At 39.4% G+C, this 12,474-nt stretch overlaps 1 protein-coding gene across 2 annotated transcripts in view; it reads left to right on the top strand.

Moving 5' to 3' along the window:
* Nucleotides 1-12,474, top strand: part of LOC123867340 (protein timeless homolog) — a 63,425-nt gene that overhangs the window by 33,151 nt on the left and 17,800 nt on the right. The window lies entirely within an intron of this gene.

Here is a 12,474-nt window from a genome sequence, read left to right as displayed (position 1 = left end):
GTAATTTTGATGTAATACTAGATGATGCGCACCACAAAATGAAAAATCCCATGGGAACCCTTTGAACCCTTTGGTATTTAGCCTGTGTGTTAATTCAGGGTATATATAGCTCGATTACCACTGACTCACTGACTGACTCATTGACATAATTGTTCTCCTAGAAAGAGACGGAAAATGATATAATGATGTAGGGGAATTGTGTTCGGTTTCGGGAACCCTCTGGGGAAAAATTATGACATTTCAGAAAAACAAGATGGCGGCCGAGATGATTTTTGCAGCTCCGTTGTTTTCCAACCGATTTCGTTGAGTTTTGCAATCTTTAAAGAAAGTAGTAAACGGTTAATAGAAAATGTAGAAAAAATTGGAAAAACAAGATGGCGGCCGAGCCGCAGCGTTTTGAAAATTTTGATTTTTCGACCCCGAACCGCGGCGCCACAGATCCGAGACGGGGTAATCGAGGATAATATTTTTTTTTGGTTTCGCCGACGATTATCCTCTATTTTGACAAAATGGGAGTAATTTTTAAAAATTCAAGATGGCGGCTGTCGTGGCGGTCATTATGTTAGAGGTACGAAAAAACGCAATTTTAAAAGTTAAATATCTCAAAGTTGGCAACATCGGACCGTTTTGGTTTCCATGAAGCGATTGTACGTATAGGCTCGAGGTATAGATTGGAGGAAAAAAATTACCCCATTTTTAGGGAAATTTCAAGATTTTCGGGAAATTGTAAAAAATCGAAATACGGACTTTTCGCAAAATCCGAGTATGAGCGATTATGTGTTTTGCTCGTGCAAATGACATTTAGGTACTTTTGTTACCAGAGACTGGCAACACTGGAATTTATCAAAGTAAAAGTGATTTTCGACACGGTCTTTTTCACGGTATCCCCTTTCGCGTGGGTGCGAGCGAGAGGCAAGATTGAAACGTCATCGGGAGCGGTATATCCTGTAGTTAATAGGAAAATTATGAAACCGTGTAAAATCTTTCTGTGAAACGAGCTGGCGGCCATTTTGTATTTTTTTTAATTTTTCGAAATTTTGATCACGTTTTTGAGGCAGTTGGCAACATTTTGGAAAGTCAATATGTATGAATCGATTGTGTATCTCGGCTGGCAGTATGGAGATATGCAACCGGTGTTGCCACTTTTGGGGAGATTTTCGAGATTCGAGACTAAGAAACTCCTGTAAAATTTTGTATGAAAAATTTTTTTTTCACTGATGGTGTCGTATAGAGAACAAAAACTTAGTAAGCCAAAATTATGGAGAGAGCTGATGATTGAGGGTTTCGGAGACGGGTGGAGGGCCCGCTTAAGGTATTGAAGATAGGTGGGGGGTGCTCGAGCAAATGTCATTCATGACGTCATCCAATTGCCAAAAAGCTGAAAAAAAATTCAAAATGGCGAAGAAAAGATGGCCGCCATACAAATTTCGCCGGGGTCCAGCTCGGAGGGTATAAAAGATGGAAGTGTGGTTTCATGGCACAAGATGAAGAGAATCCGAAGATCTATTCGTTGAGTAGAAAAAAAATTCAAAATGGCGGAATTTTTATTCCCATAGAAAATGTATGGCGAATATTGAATGTTTCATTCTCCTAGAAAGAGACGGAAAACGATACAATAATGTAGGGGAGATGTGTTCGGGTGGGGAAGGCGAGTAGGGGAAAATTATGACATTTCAGAAAAACAAGATGGCGGCCTATATGATTTTTGCAACTCTTTTGTTTTCCAACCGATTTCGTTGAAACTCGCAATCTTTGAAGAATGTAGTAAACGATTAATAGAAAAAGTGGAAAAATTTGGAAAAACAAGATGGCCGCCATACAAACTTCGTCGGTGTCTATCTCGGAAAGTATAAAAGATGGAAGAGTGGTTTCTTGGCAAAAGATGATCAGGTCTACTCGGTGAAAAAAACTCTGCATGCTCGCGGACCACTTTAGTGGTCCGCGCACCCACGCACCCTACCCTATTATCCTCAACTACCCCGTTTTTACAAAAAAATATATGGATGTCGTTTTCAGAGTTTTCCAGGTTGCTGGTTTTGATAACGACATTTATTTTAAAATGCAAGATGGCGGACTTACATTTTCTACAAAAAATAGAAATGGGTGTCATTTTATGGGATTTTCGGGGTAAATTGTGTATCTTAATAAATAAATTTGTTTTTATATAATAAAGTTAACCTAACCACGTCACGAGAGCTGCTTTAGCAGCTCGCGCACCGAGCAAAACACTAGTTATTATACTATATATAGCTTTATACTATATATAGCTCGATTACCACTCACTCACTGACTGACTCATTGACATAATTGTTCTCCTAGAAGGAGACGGAAAATGATATAGTGATGTAGGGGAGTTGTGTTCGGATTCGGGAGTCCTCTGGGGAAAAATTATGACATTTCAGAAAAACAAGATGGCGGCCGAGGAGATTTTTGCAGCTCCGTTGTTTTCCAACCGATTTCGTTGAATTTTGCAATCTTTGGAGAAAATAGTAAACGATTAATGGGCAATGTCGAAAAAATTGAAAAAACAAGATGGCGGCCGAGCTGGAGCGTTTTCAAAATTTTCATTTTTCGACCCCTAACCGCGGCGCCACAGATCCGAAACGGGAAATTGAAACTAATAATTTTTTTCTGGTTTCGTCTACGATTATCCTGAATTTTGACGGAATGAAAGTGGTTTTTAAAAATTCAAGATGGCGGCTGTCGTGGCGGCCGTTTTGTTCGAGGTACGAAAAAACGCAATTTTAAAAGTTAAATATCTCAAAGTTGGCAAGATCGGAGCGATTCGGCTTCTATGAAGCGGTTGTACGTATAGACTTTAGGTATAGATCGGTGGGAAAAAATTACCCCGTTTTTAGGGAAATTTCAAGATTTTCGGGAAATTGTAAAAAATCGAAATACGCACTTTTAGCAAAATCCGAGTATGAGTGATTACGTGTTTTGCTCGTACAAATGACATTTGGGTATTTTTGTCACCGGAGACTGGCAACACTGGAATTTATCAAAGTAAAAGTGATTTTCGACACGGTCTTTTTTAGGGGCGATCGGTTCGCGTGGGTGCGAGCGAGATGAGAGATTGAAACGTTATCGGGAGCGGTATATCCTGTAGTTAATAGGAAAATTATGAAACCGTGTAAAATCTTTTTGTGACACGAGTTGGCGGCCATTTTATATTTTTTTTAATTTTTCGAAATTTTGATCACGTTTTTGAGGCAGTTGGCAACATTTTGGAAAGTCAATATATATGAATCGATTGTGTACCTCGGCTGGCAGTATAGAGATATGCAACTGGTGTTGCCACTTTTGGGGAGATTTTCGAGATTTCCAACTAAGAAACTCCTGTAAAATTTTGTATGAAAAATTTTTTTTTCACTGATGGTGTTATATAGAAAACAAAAACTTAGTAAGCCAAAATTATGGAGAGAGCTGATGATTGAGGATATTGGAGACGGGTGAAGGGCCCGCTTAAGGTATTGAAGATAGGTGGGGGGTGCTCGAGCAAATGTCATTCATGACGTCATCCAATTGCCAAAAAGCTGAAAAAAAATTCAAAATGGCGAAGAAAAGATGGCCGCCATACAAATTTCGCCGGTGTCCAGCTCGGAGGGTATAAAAGATGGAAGTGTGGTTTCTTGGCAAAAGAGAATCAGGATCCGAAGGTCTACTCGATGAATAGAAAAAAAATTCAAAATGGCGGAATTTATTTTTCCATACATTTTGTATGGCGATTATGAATGTCTCATTCTCCTGGAAAGAGACGGATAACGATACGATAATGTAGGGGAGATATGTTTTGGTGCGCGATATGAGTAGGGAAAAATTATGACATTTCAGAAAAACAAGATGGCGGCCTATATGATTTTTGCAACTCTTTTGTTTTCCAACCGATTTCGTTCAAACTCGCAATCTTTGAAGAATGTAGTAAACGATTAATAGAAAAAGTGGAAAATTTTGGAAAAACAAGATGGCCGCCGTACAAATTTCGTCGGTGTCTATCTCGGAGGCTATAAAAGATGGAAGAGTGGTTTCTTGGCAAAAGATGATCAGGGTCCGAAGGTCTACTCGGTGGAACAAACTCTGCATGCTCGCGGACCACTTTAGTGGTCCGCGCACCCACGCACCCTACTTTATTACCCTCAACTACCCCGTTTTTACAAAAAATGATATGGATGTCGTTTTCAGAGTTTTCCAGGGTGCTGATTTTGATAAAGACATTTATTTTGAAATCCAAGATGGCGGACATGCCTTTTTTAAGAAAAAAATCGATATGGGTGTCGTTTTATGGTGTTTTCGCGGTGAATTTTGCATCTTAATAACTCGATTCGGTTTAATACAATAAAGCTAAACATTACCACGTCACGCGAGCTGCTTTAGCAGCTCGCGCACCGAGCAAAACACTAGTTATACTATATATAGCTCGATTACCACTGACTCACTGACTCATTGACATAATTGTTCTCCTAGAAAGAGACGGAAAATGATATAATGATGTAGGGGAAATGTGTTCGGATGCGGGATTCGACTGGGGAAAAATTATGACATTTCAGAAAAACAAGATGGCGGCCGACGTGATTTTTGCAGCTCCGTTGTTTTCCAACCGATTTCGTTGAATTTTGCAATCTTTGAAGAAAATAGTAAACGATTAATGGGAAATGTCGAAAAAATTGAAAAAACAAGATGGCGGCCGAACCGTAGCGTTTTCAAAATTTTGATTTTTCGACCCCGAACCGCGGCGCCACAGATCCGAAACGCGAAATCGAAAATAATAATTTTTTTCTTGTTTTGCTTACAATGATCCTGAATTTTGACAGAACGGGAGTGATTTTTAAAAATTCAAGATGGCGGCTGTCATGGCGGCCGTTAAGTTAGAGGTACGAAAAAACGCAATTTTAAAAGTCAAATATCTCAAAGTTGGCAACATCGGAGCGATTCGGCTTCTATGAAGCGATTGTACGTATAGACTCGAGGTATAGATCGGTGGGAAAAAATTACCCCATTTTTAGGGAAATTTCAAGATTTTCGGGAAATTGTAAAAAATCGAAATACGGACTTTGTGCAAAATCAGAGTATGAGCGATTATGTGTTTTGCTCGTACAAATGACATTTGGGTATTTTTGTCGCTGGAGACTGGCAACACTGGAATTTATCAAAAAAAAAGTGATTTTCGACACGGTCTTTTTCACGGTATCCCCTTTCGTGTTGGTGCGAGTGAGAGGAAAGATTGAAACGTCATCGGGCGCGGTATATCCTGTAGTTAATAGGAAAATTATGAAACCGTGTAAAATCTTCCTGTGAAACGAGTTGACGGCCATTTTGTATTTTTTTTTATTTTTCGAAATTTTGACCACGTTTTTGAGGCAGTTGGCAACATTTTGGAAAGTCGAGATGTATCAATCGATTGTGTGACTCAACCAGCAGTATCGAATTATGTAAACAGTGCTGCCACATTTGGGGAGATTTTCGAGATTTTCCCCAAAAACTCCTCCTGTAAAATTTTGTATGAAAATTTTTTTTTTCACTGATGGTTTCGTATAGAAAACAAAAAAAAAATCGAGGAAAAATTTGGAAATAGCTGATGATCGAGGATGTCGGAGACGGGTGAAGGGTCCGCTCAAGGTATTGAAGATAGGTGGGGGGTGCTCGACCAAATGTCATTCATGACATCATCCAATTGCCAAAAAGCTGAAAAAAAATTCAAAATGGCGAAGAAAAGATGGCCGCCATACAAATTTCGCCGGCGTCCAGCTCGGAGGGTATAAAAGATAGAGGTGCGGTTTCTTGGCAAAAGAGGATCAGGATCCAAAGGTCTAATTGATGAATAGAAAAAAAATTCAAAATGGCGGAATTTATTTTCCCATACGTTTTGTATGGCGAATATTGAATGTCTCATTCTCCTAGAAAGAGACGGAAAACGATACGATAATGTAGGGGAGATGTGTTCGGGTGGGCGAGGCGAGTAGGGAAAAATTATGACATTTCAGAAAAACAAGATGGCGGCCTATATGATTTTTGTGACTCTTTTGTTTTCCAACCGATTTCATTGAAACTCGCAATCTTTGAAGAACGTAGTAAACGATTAATAGAAAAAGTGGAAAATTTTGGAAAAACAAGATGGCCGCCGTACAAATTTCGTCGGTGTCTATCTCGGAGGCTATAAAAGATGGAAGAGTGGTTTCTTGGCAAAAGATGATCAGGGTCCGGAGGTCTACTCAATGGAACAAACTCTGCATGCTCGCGGACCACTTTAGTGGTCCGCGCACCCACGCACCCTACTTTATTAACCTCAACTACCCGGTTTTTATAAAAAATGATATGGATGTCGTTTTCAGAGTTTCCCAGGGTGCTGATTTTGATAACGACATTTATTTTGAAATCCAAGATGGCGGTCATGCATTTTTTAAGAAAAAAATCGATATGGGTGTCGTTTTATGGTGTTTTTGGGGTAAATTTTGAATCTTAATAAATAAATTTGGTTTAGTATAATAAAGTTAACCCAACCACGTCACGCGAGCTGCTTTAGCAGCTCGCGCACCGAGCAAAACACTAGTTATACTATATATAGCTCGATTACCACTCACTCACTGACTCATTGACATAATTGTTCTCCTAGAAAGAGAAGGAAAATGATATAGTGATGTAGGGGAGTTGTGTTCGGATGGGGGAGTCGACTGGGGAAAAATTATGACATTTCGGAAAAACAAGATGGCGGCCGATGTGATTTTTGCAGCTCCGTTGTTTACCAACCGATTTCATCGAATTTTACAATCTTTAAAGAAAGTAGTAAACGGTTAATAGAAAATGTGGAAAAAATTGGAAAAACAAGATGGCGGCCGAGCCGTAGCGTTTTGAAAATTTTGATTTTTCGACCCCGAACCGCGGCGCCACAGATCCGAAACGGGGTAGTCGAGGATAACTATTTTTTCGTGTTTCGCCCACGATTATCCTGTATTTTGACAGAACGGGAGTGGTTTAAAAAAATTCAAGATGGCGGCTGTCATGGCGGCCGTTTTGTTCGAGGTACGAAAAAACGCAATTTTAAAATTCGAATATCTCAAAGTTGGCAACATCGGAGCGATTCGGCTTCTATGAAGCGGTTGTACGTATAGACTCGAAGTATAGATCGGTGGGAAAAAATTACCCCATTTTTAGGGAAATTTCGAGATTTTCGGGAAACTGTAAAAAATCGAAATACGCACTTTTCGCAAAATCCCAGTATGAGCGATTATGTGTTTTACTTGTACAAATGACATTTCGGTATTTTTGTCGCCAGAGACTGGCAACACTGGAATTTATCAAAGAAAAGGTGATTTTCGACATGGTCTTTTTTAGGGGCGATCGGGTCGCCTGGGTGCAAGCGAGAGGAAAGATTGAAACGTCATCGGGAGCGGTATATCCTGTAGTTAATAGGAAAATTATGAAACCGTGTAAAATCTTTCTGTGAAACGAGTTGGTGGCCATTTTGTATTTTTTTTAATTTTTCGAAATTTTGATCACGTTTTTGAGGCAGTTGGCAACATTTTGGAAAGTCAATATGTATGACTCGATTGTGTATCTCGGCTGGCAGTATGGAGATATGCAACCGGTGTTGCCACTTTTGGGGAGATTTTCGAGATTTTCAACTAAGAAACTCCTGTAAAATTTTGTATGAAAAAATTTTTTTTCACTGATGGTGTTATATAGAAAACAAAAACTTAGTAAGCCAAAATTATGGAGAGAGCTGATGATTGAAGATATCGGAGACGGGTGAAGGGTCCGCTTAAGGTATTGAAGATAGGTGGGGGGTGCTCGAGCAAATGTCATTCATGACGTCATCCAATTGCCAAAAAGCTGAAAAAAAATTCAAAATGGCGAAGAAAAGATGGCCGCCATACAAATTTCGCCGGTGTCCAGCTCGGAGGGTATAAAAGATGGAAGTGTGGTTTCTTGGCAAGAGATGATCAGGGTCCGAAGGTCTACTCGATGAATAGAAAAAAAATTCAAAATGGCGGAATTTATTTTTCCATACATTTTGTATGGCGATTATGAATGTCTCATTCTCCTGGAAAGAGACGGATAACGATACGATAATGTAGGGGAGATATGTTTTGGTGCGCGATATGAGTAGGGAAAAATTATGACATTTCAGAAAAACAAGATGGCGGCCTATATGATTTTTGCAACTCTTTTGTTTTCCAACCGATTTCGTTCAAACTCGCAATCTTTGAAGAATGTAGTAAACGATTAATAGAAAAAGTGGAAAATTTTGGAAAAACAAGATGGCCGCCGTACAAATTTCGTCGGTGTCTATCTCGGAGGCTATAAAAGATGGAAGAGTGGTTTCTTGGCAAAAGATGATCAGGGTCCGAAGGTCTACTCGGTGGAACAAACTCTGCATGCTCGCGGACCACTTTAGTGGTCCGCGCACCCACGCACCCTACTTTATTACCCTCAACTACCCCGTTTTTACAAAAAATGATATGGATGTCGTTTTCAGAGTTTTCCAGGGTGCTGATTTTGATAAAGACATTTATTTTGAAATCCAAGATGGCGGACATGCCTTTTTTAAGAAAAAAATCGATATGGGTGTCGTTTTATGGTGTTTTCGCGGTGAATTTTGCATCTTAATAACTCGATTCGGTTTAATACAATAAAGCTAAACATTACCACGTCACGCGAGCTGCTTTAGCAGCTCGCGCACCGAGCAAAACACTAGTTATACTATATATAGCTCGATTACCACTCACTCACTCACTCATTGACATAATTGTTCTCCTAGAAGGAGACGGAAAATGATATACTGATGTAGGGGAGTTGTGTTCGGTTTCGGGAACCTTCTGGGGAAAAATTATGACATTTCGGAAAAACAAGATGGCGGCTGACGTGATTTTTGCAGCTCCTTTGTTTTCCAACCGATTTCGTTGAATTTTGCAATCTTTAAAGAAATTGGTTAAAAATTAATAAAAAAAGTAGAAAAAATTGGAAAAACAAAATGGCGGTTGAGCTGGAGCGTTTTCAAAATTTTCATTTTTCGACCCCTAACCGCGGCGCCACAGATCCGAGACGGGGTAGTCGAGGATAATTATTTTTTCGTGTTTCGCCCACAATTATCCTGTATTTTGACAGAATGGGAGTGATTTTTAAAAATTCAAGATGGCGGCTGTCATGGCGGCCGTTATGTTAGAGGTATGTAAAAACGCAATTTTAAAATTCGAATATCTCAAAGTTGGCAACATCGGAGCGATTCGGCTTCTATGAAGCGATTGTACGTTTAAACTCGGGGTATAGATTGGAGGAAAAAAATTACCCCACTTTTAGGGAAATTTCAAGATTTTCGGGAAATAGTAAAAAATAGAAATACGCACTTTAAGCAAAATCCGAGTATGAGTGATTACGTGTTTTGCTCGTACAAATGACATTTGGGTATTTTTGTCACCGGAGACTGGCAACACTGGAATTTATCAAAGTAAAAGTGATTTTCAACACGGTCTTTTTCACGGTATCCCCTTTCGCGTGGGTGCGAGCGAGACGAAAGATTGAAACGTCATCGGGCGCGGTATATCCTGTAGTTAATAGGAAAATTATGAAACCGTGTAAAATTTTTCTGTGAAACGAGTTGGCGGCCATTTTGTATTTTTTTTCATTTTTCGAAATTTTGATCACGTTTTTGAGGCAGTTGGCAACATTTTGGAAAGTCAATATGTATGAATCGATTGTGTATCTCGGCTGTCAGTATAGAAATATGCAACCGGTGTTGCCACTTTTGCGGAGATTTTCGAGATTTTCAACTAAGAAACTCCTGTAAAATTTTGTATGAAAAATTTTTTTTTCACTGATGGTATCGCATAGAAAACAAAAAGTTAGTAAGCCAAAATTATGGAGACAGCTGATGATTGAGGGTTTCGGAGACGGGTGGAGGGCCCGCTTAAGGTATTGAAGATAGGTGGGGGGTGCTCGAGCAAATGTCATTCATGACGTCATCCAATTGCCAAAAAGCTGAAAAAAAATTCAAAATGGCGAAGAAAAGATGGCCGCCATACAAATTTCGCCGGTGTCCAGCTCGGAGGGTATAAAAGATGGAAGTGTGGTTTCTTGGCAAGAGATGATCAGGGTCCGAAGGTCTACTCGATGAATAGAAAAAAAATTCAAAATGGCGGATTTTTTTTCCCCATAGAAAATGTATGGCGAATATTGAATGTCTCATTCTCCTAGAAAGAGACGGAAAACGATACAATAATGTAGGACAGATGTGTTTGGCTGGTGGAAGCAAGTAGGGAAAAATTATGACATTTCAGAAAAACAAGATGGCGACCGACGTGATTTTTGCAACACTTTTGTTTTCCAACCGATTTCGTTGAAACTCACAATCTTTGAAGAAAATAGTAAACGATTGATAGAAAAATTGGAATTTTTTGGAAAAACAAGATGGCCGCCGTACAAATTTCGTCGGTGTCTATCTCGGAGGCTATAAAAGATGGAAGAGTGGTTTGATGGCAAAAGATGATCAGGATCCGAAGGTCTACTCGGTGAAACAAACTCTGCATGCTCGTGGACCACTTTAGTGGTCCGCGCACCCACGCACCCTACTAAATTATTATCCTAATTTACAAAATATAATATGGATATCGTTTTCAGGGTTTTTCAGGGTGCTGATTTTGATAATGACATTTATTTTCAAATCCAAGATGGCGGACTTACATTTTCTACAAAAAATAGAAATGCCTGTCATTTTATGGGGTTTTTCGGGGTGAATTATGTATCTTAATAAATCAATTTGGTTTTATATAATAAAGTTTACCTTACCACGTCACGTGAGCTGCTTTAGCAGCTCGCGCACCGAGCAAAACACTAGTAATAATATATAGCTCAATTACCACTCACTCACTCACTCACTCATTGACATAATTGTTCTCCTAGAAGGAGACGGAAAATGATATAATGGTGTTGGGGAGTTGTGTTTGGTTTCGGGAACCCTCTGGGGAAAAATTATGACATTTCAGAAAAACAAGATGGCGGCCGAGGTGATTTTTGCAGCTCCGTTGTTTTCCAACCGATTTTGTTGAATTTTGCAATCTTAAAAGAAAGTAGTAAACGATTAATAGAAAATGTAGAAAAAATTGGAAAAACAAGATGGCGGCCGAGTTGTAGCGTTATGAAAATTTTGGTTTTTCGACCCCGAACCGCGGCGCCACAGATCCGAAACGGGGTAATCGAGGATAATTATTTTTCTTGGTTTCTCCCACGATTATCCTGTATTTTGACAGAACGGGAGTGGTTTTTAAAAATTCAAGATGGCGGCTGTCATGGCGGCCGTTTTGTTCGAGGTACGAAAAAACGCAATTTTAAAAGTTAAATATCTCAAAGTTGGCAACATCGGAGCGATTCGGCTTCTATGAAGCGGTTGTACGTATAGGCTCGAGGTATAGATCGGTGGGAAAAAATTACCCCATTTTTAGGGAAATTTCAAGATTTTCGGGAAATTGTAAAAAATCGAAATACGCACTTTTAGCAAAATCCGAGTATGAGTGATTACGTGTTTTGCTCGTACAAATGACATTTGGGTATTTTTGTCACCGGAGACTGGCAACACTGGAATTTATCAAAGTAAAAGTGATTTTCGACACGGTCTTTTTCACGGTATCCCCTTTCGCGTGGGTGCGAGCGAGAGGAAAGATTGAAACGTCATCGGGCGCGGTATATCCTGTAGTTAATAGGAAAATTATGAAACCGTGTAAAATCTTTCTGTGAAACGAGTTGGCGGCCATTTTGTATTTTTTTTAATTTTTCGAAATTTTGATCACGTTTTTGAGGCAGTTGGCAACATTTTGGAAAGTCAGTATGTATGAATCGATTGTCTATCTCGGCTGGCAGTATCGAGATATGCAACCGGTGTTGCCAGTTTTGGGGAGATTTTCGAGATTTTCAACTAAGAAACTCCTGTAAAATTTTGTATGAAAAATTTTTTTTTCACTGATGGTGTTATATAGAAAACAAAAACTTAGTAAGCCAAAATTATGGAGAAAGCTGATGATTGAGGATATCGGAGACGGGTGAAGGGTCCGCTTAAGGTATTGAAGATAGGTGGGGGGTGCTCGAGCAAATGTCATTCATGACGTCATCCAATTGCCAAAAAGCTGAAAAAAAATTCAAAATGGCGAAGAAAAGATGGCCGCCATACAAATTTCACCGGTGTCCAGCTCGGAGGGTATAAAAGATGGAAGTGTGGTTTCTTGGCAAGAAATGATCAGGGTCCAAAGGTCTACTTGATGAATAGAAAAAAAATTCAAAATGGCGGATTTTTTTTCCCCATAGAAAATGTATGGCGAATATTGAATGTCTCATTCTCCTAGAAAGAGACGGAAAACGATACATTGATGTATGGAAATGTTCGGATGCGCGATATGAGTAGGGGAAAATTATGACATTTCAGAAAAACAAGATGGCGGCCGACGTGATTTTTGCAACTCTTTTGTTTTCCAACCGATTTCGTTGAAACTC

This window comes from Maniola jurtina, chromosome 8 (genome assembly GCF_905333055.1).
Source record: "Maniola jurtina chromosome 8, ilManJurt1.1, whole genome shotgun sequence".
Lineage (NCBI taxonomy): Eukaryota > Metazoa > Arthropoda > Insecta > Lepidoptera > Nymphalidae > Maniola > Maniola jurtina.
This window is presented reverse-complemented; position numbering and strand designations above follow the sequence as displayed.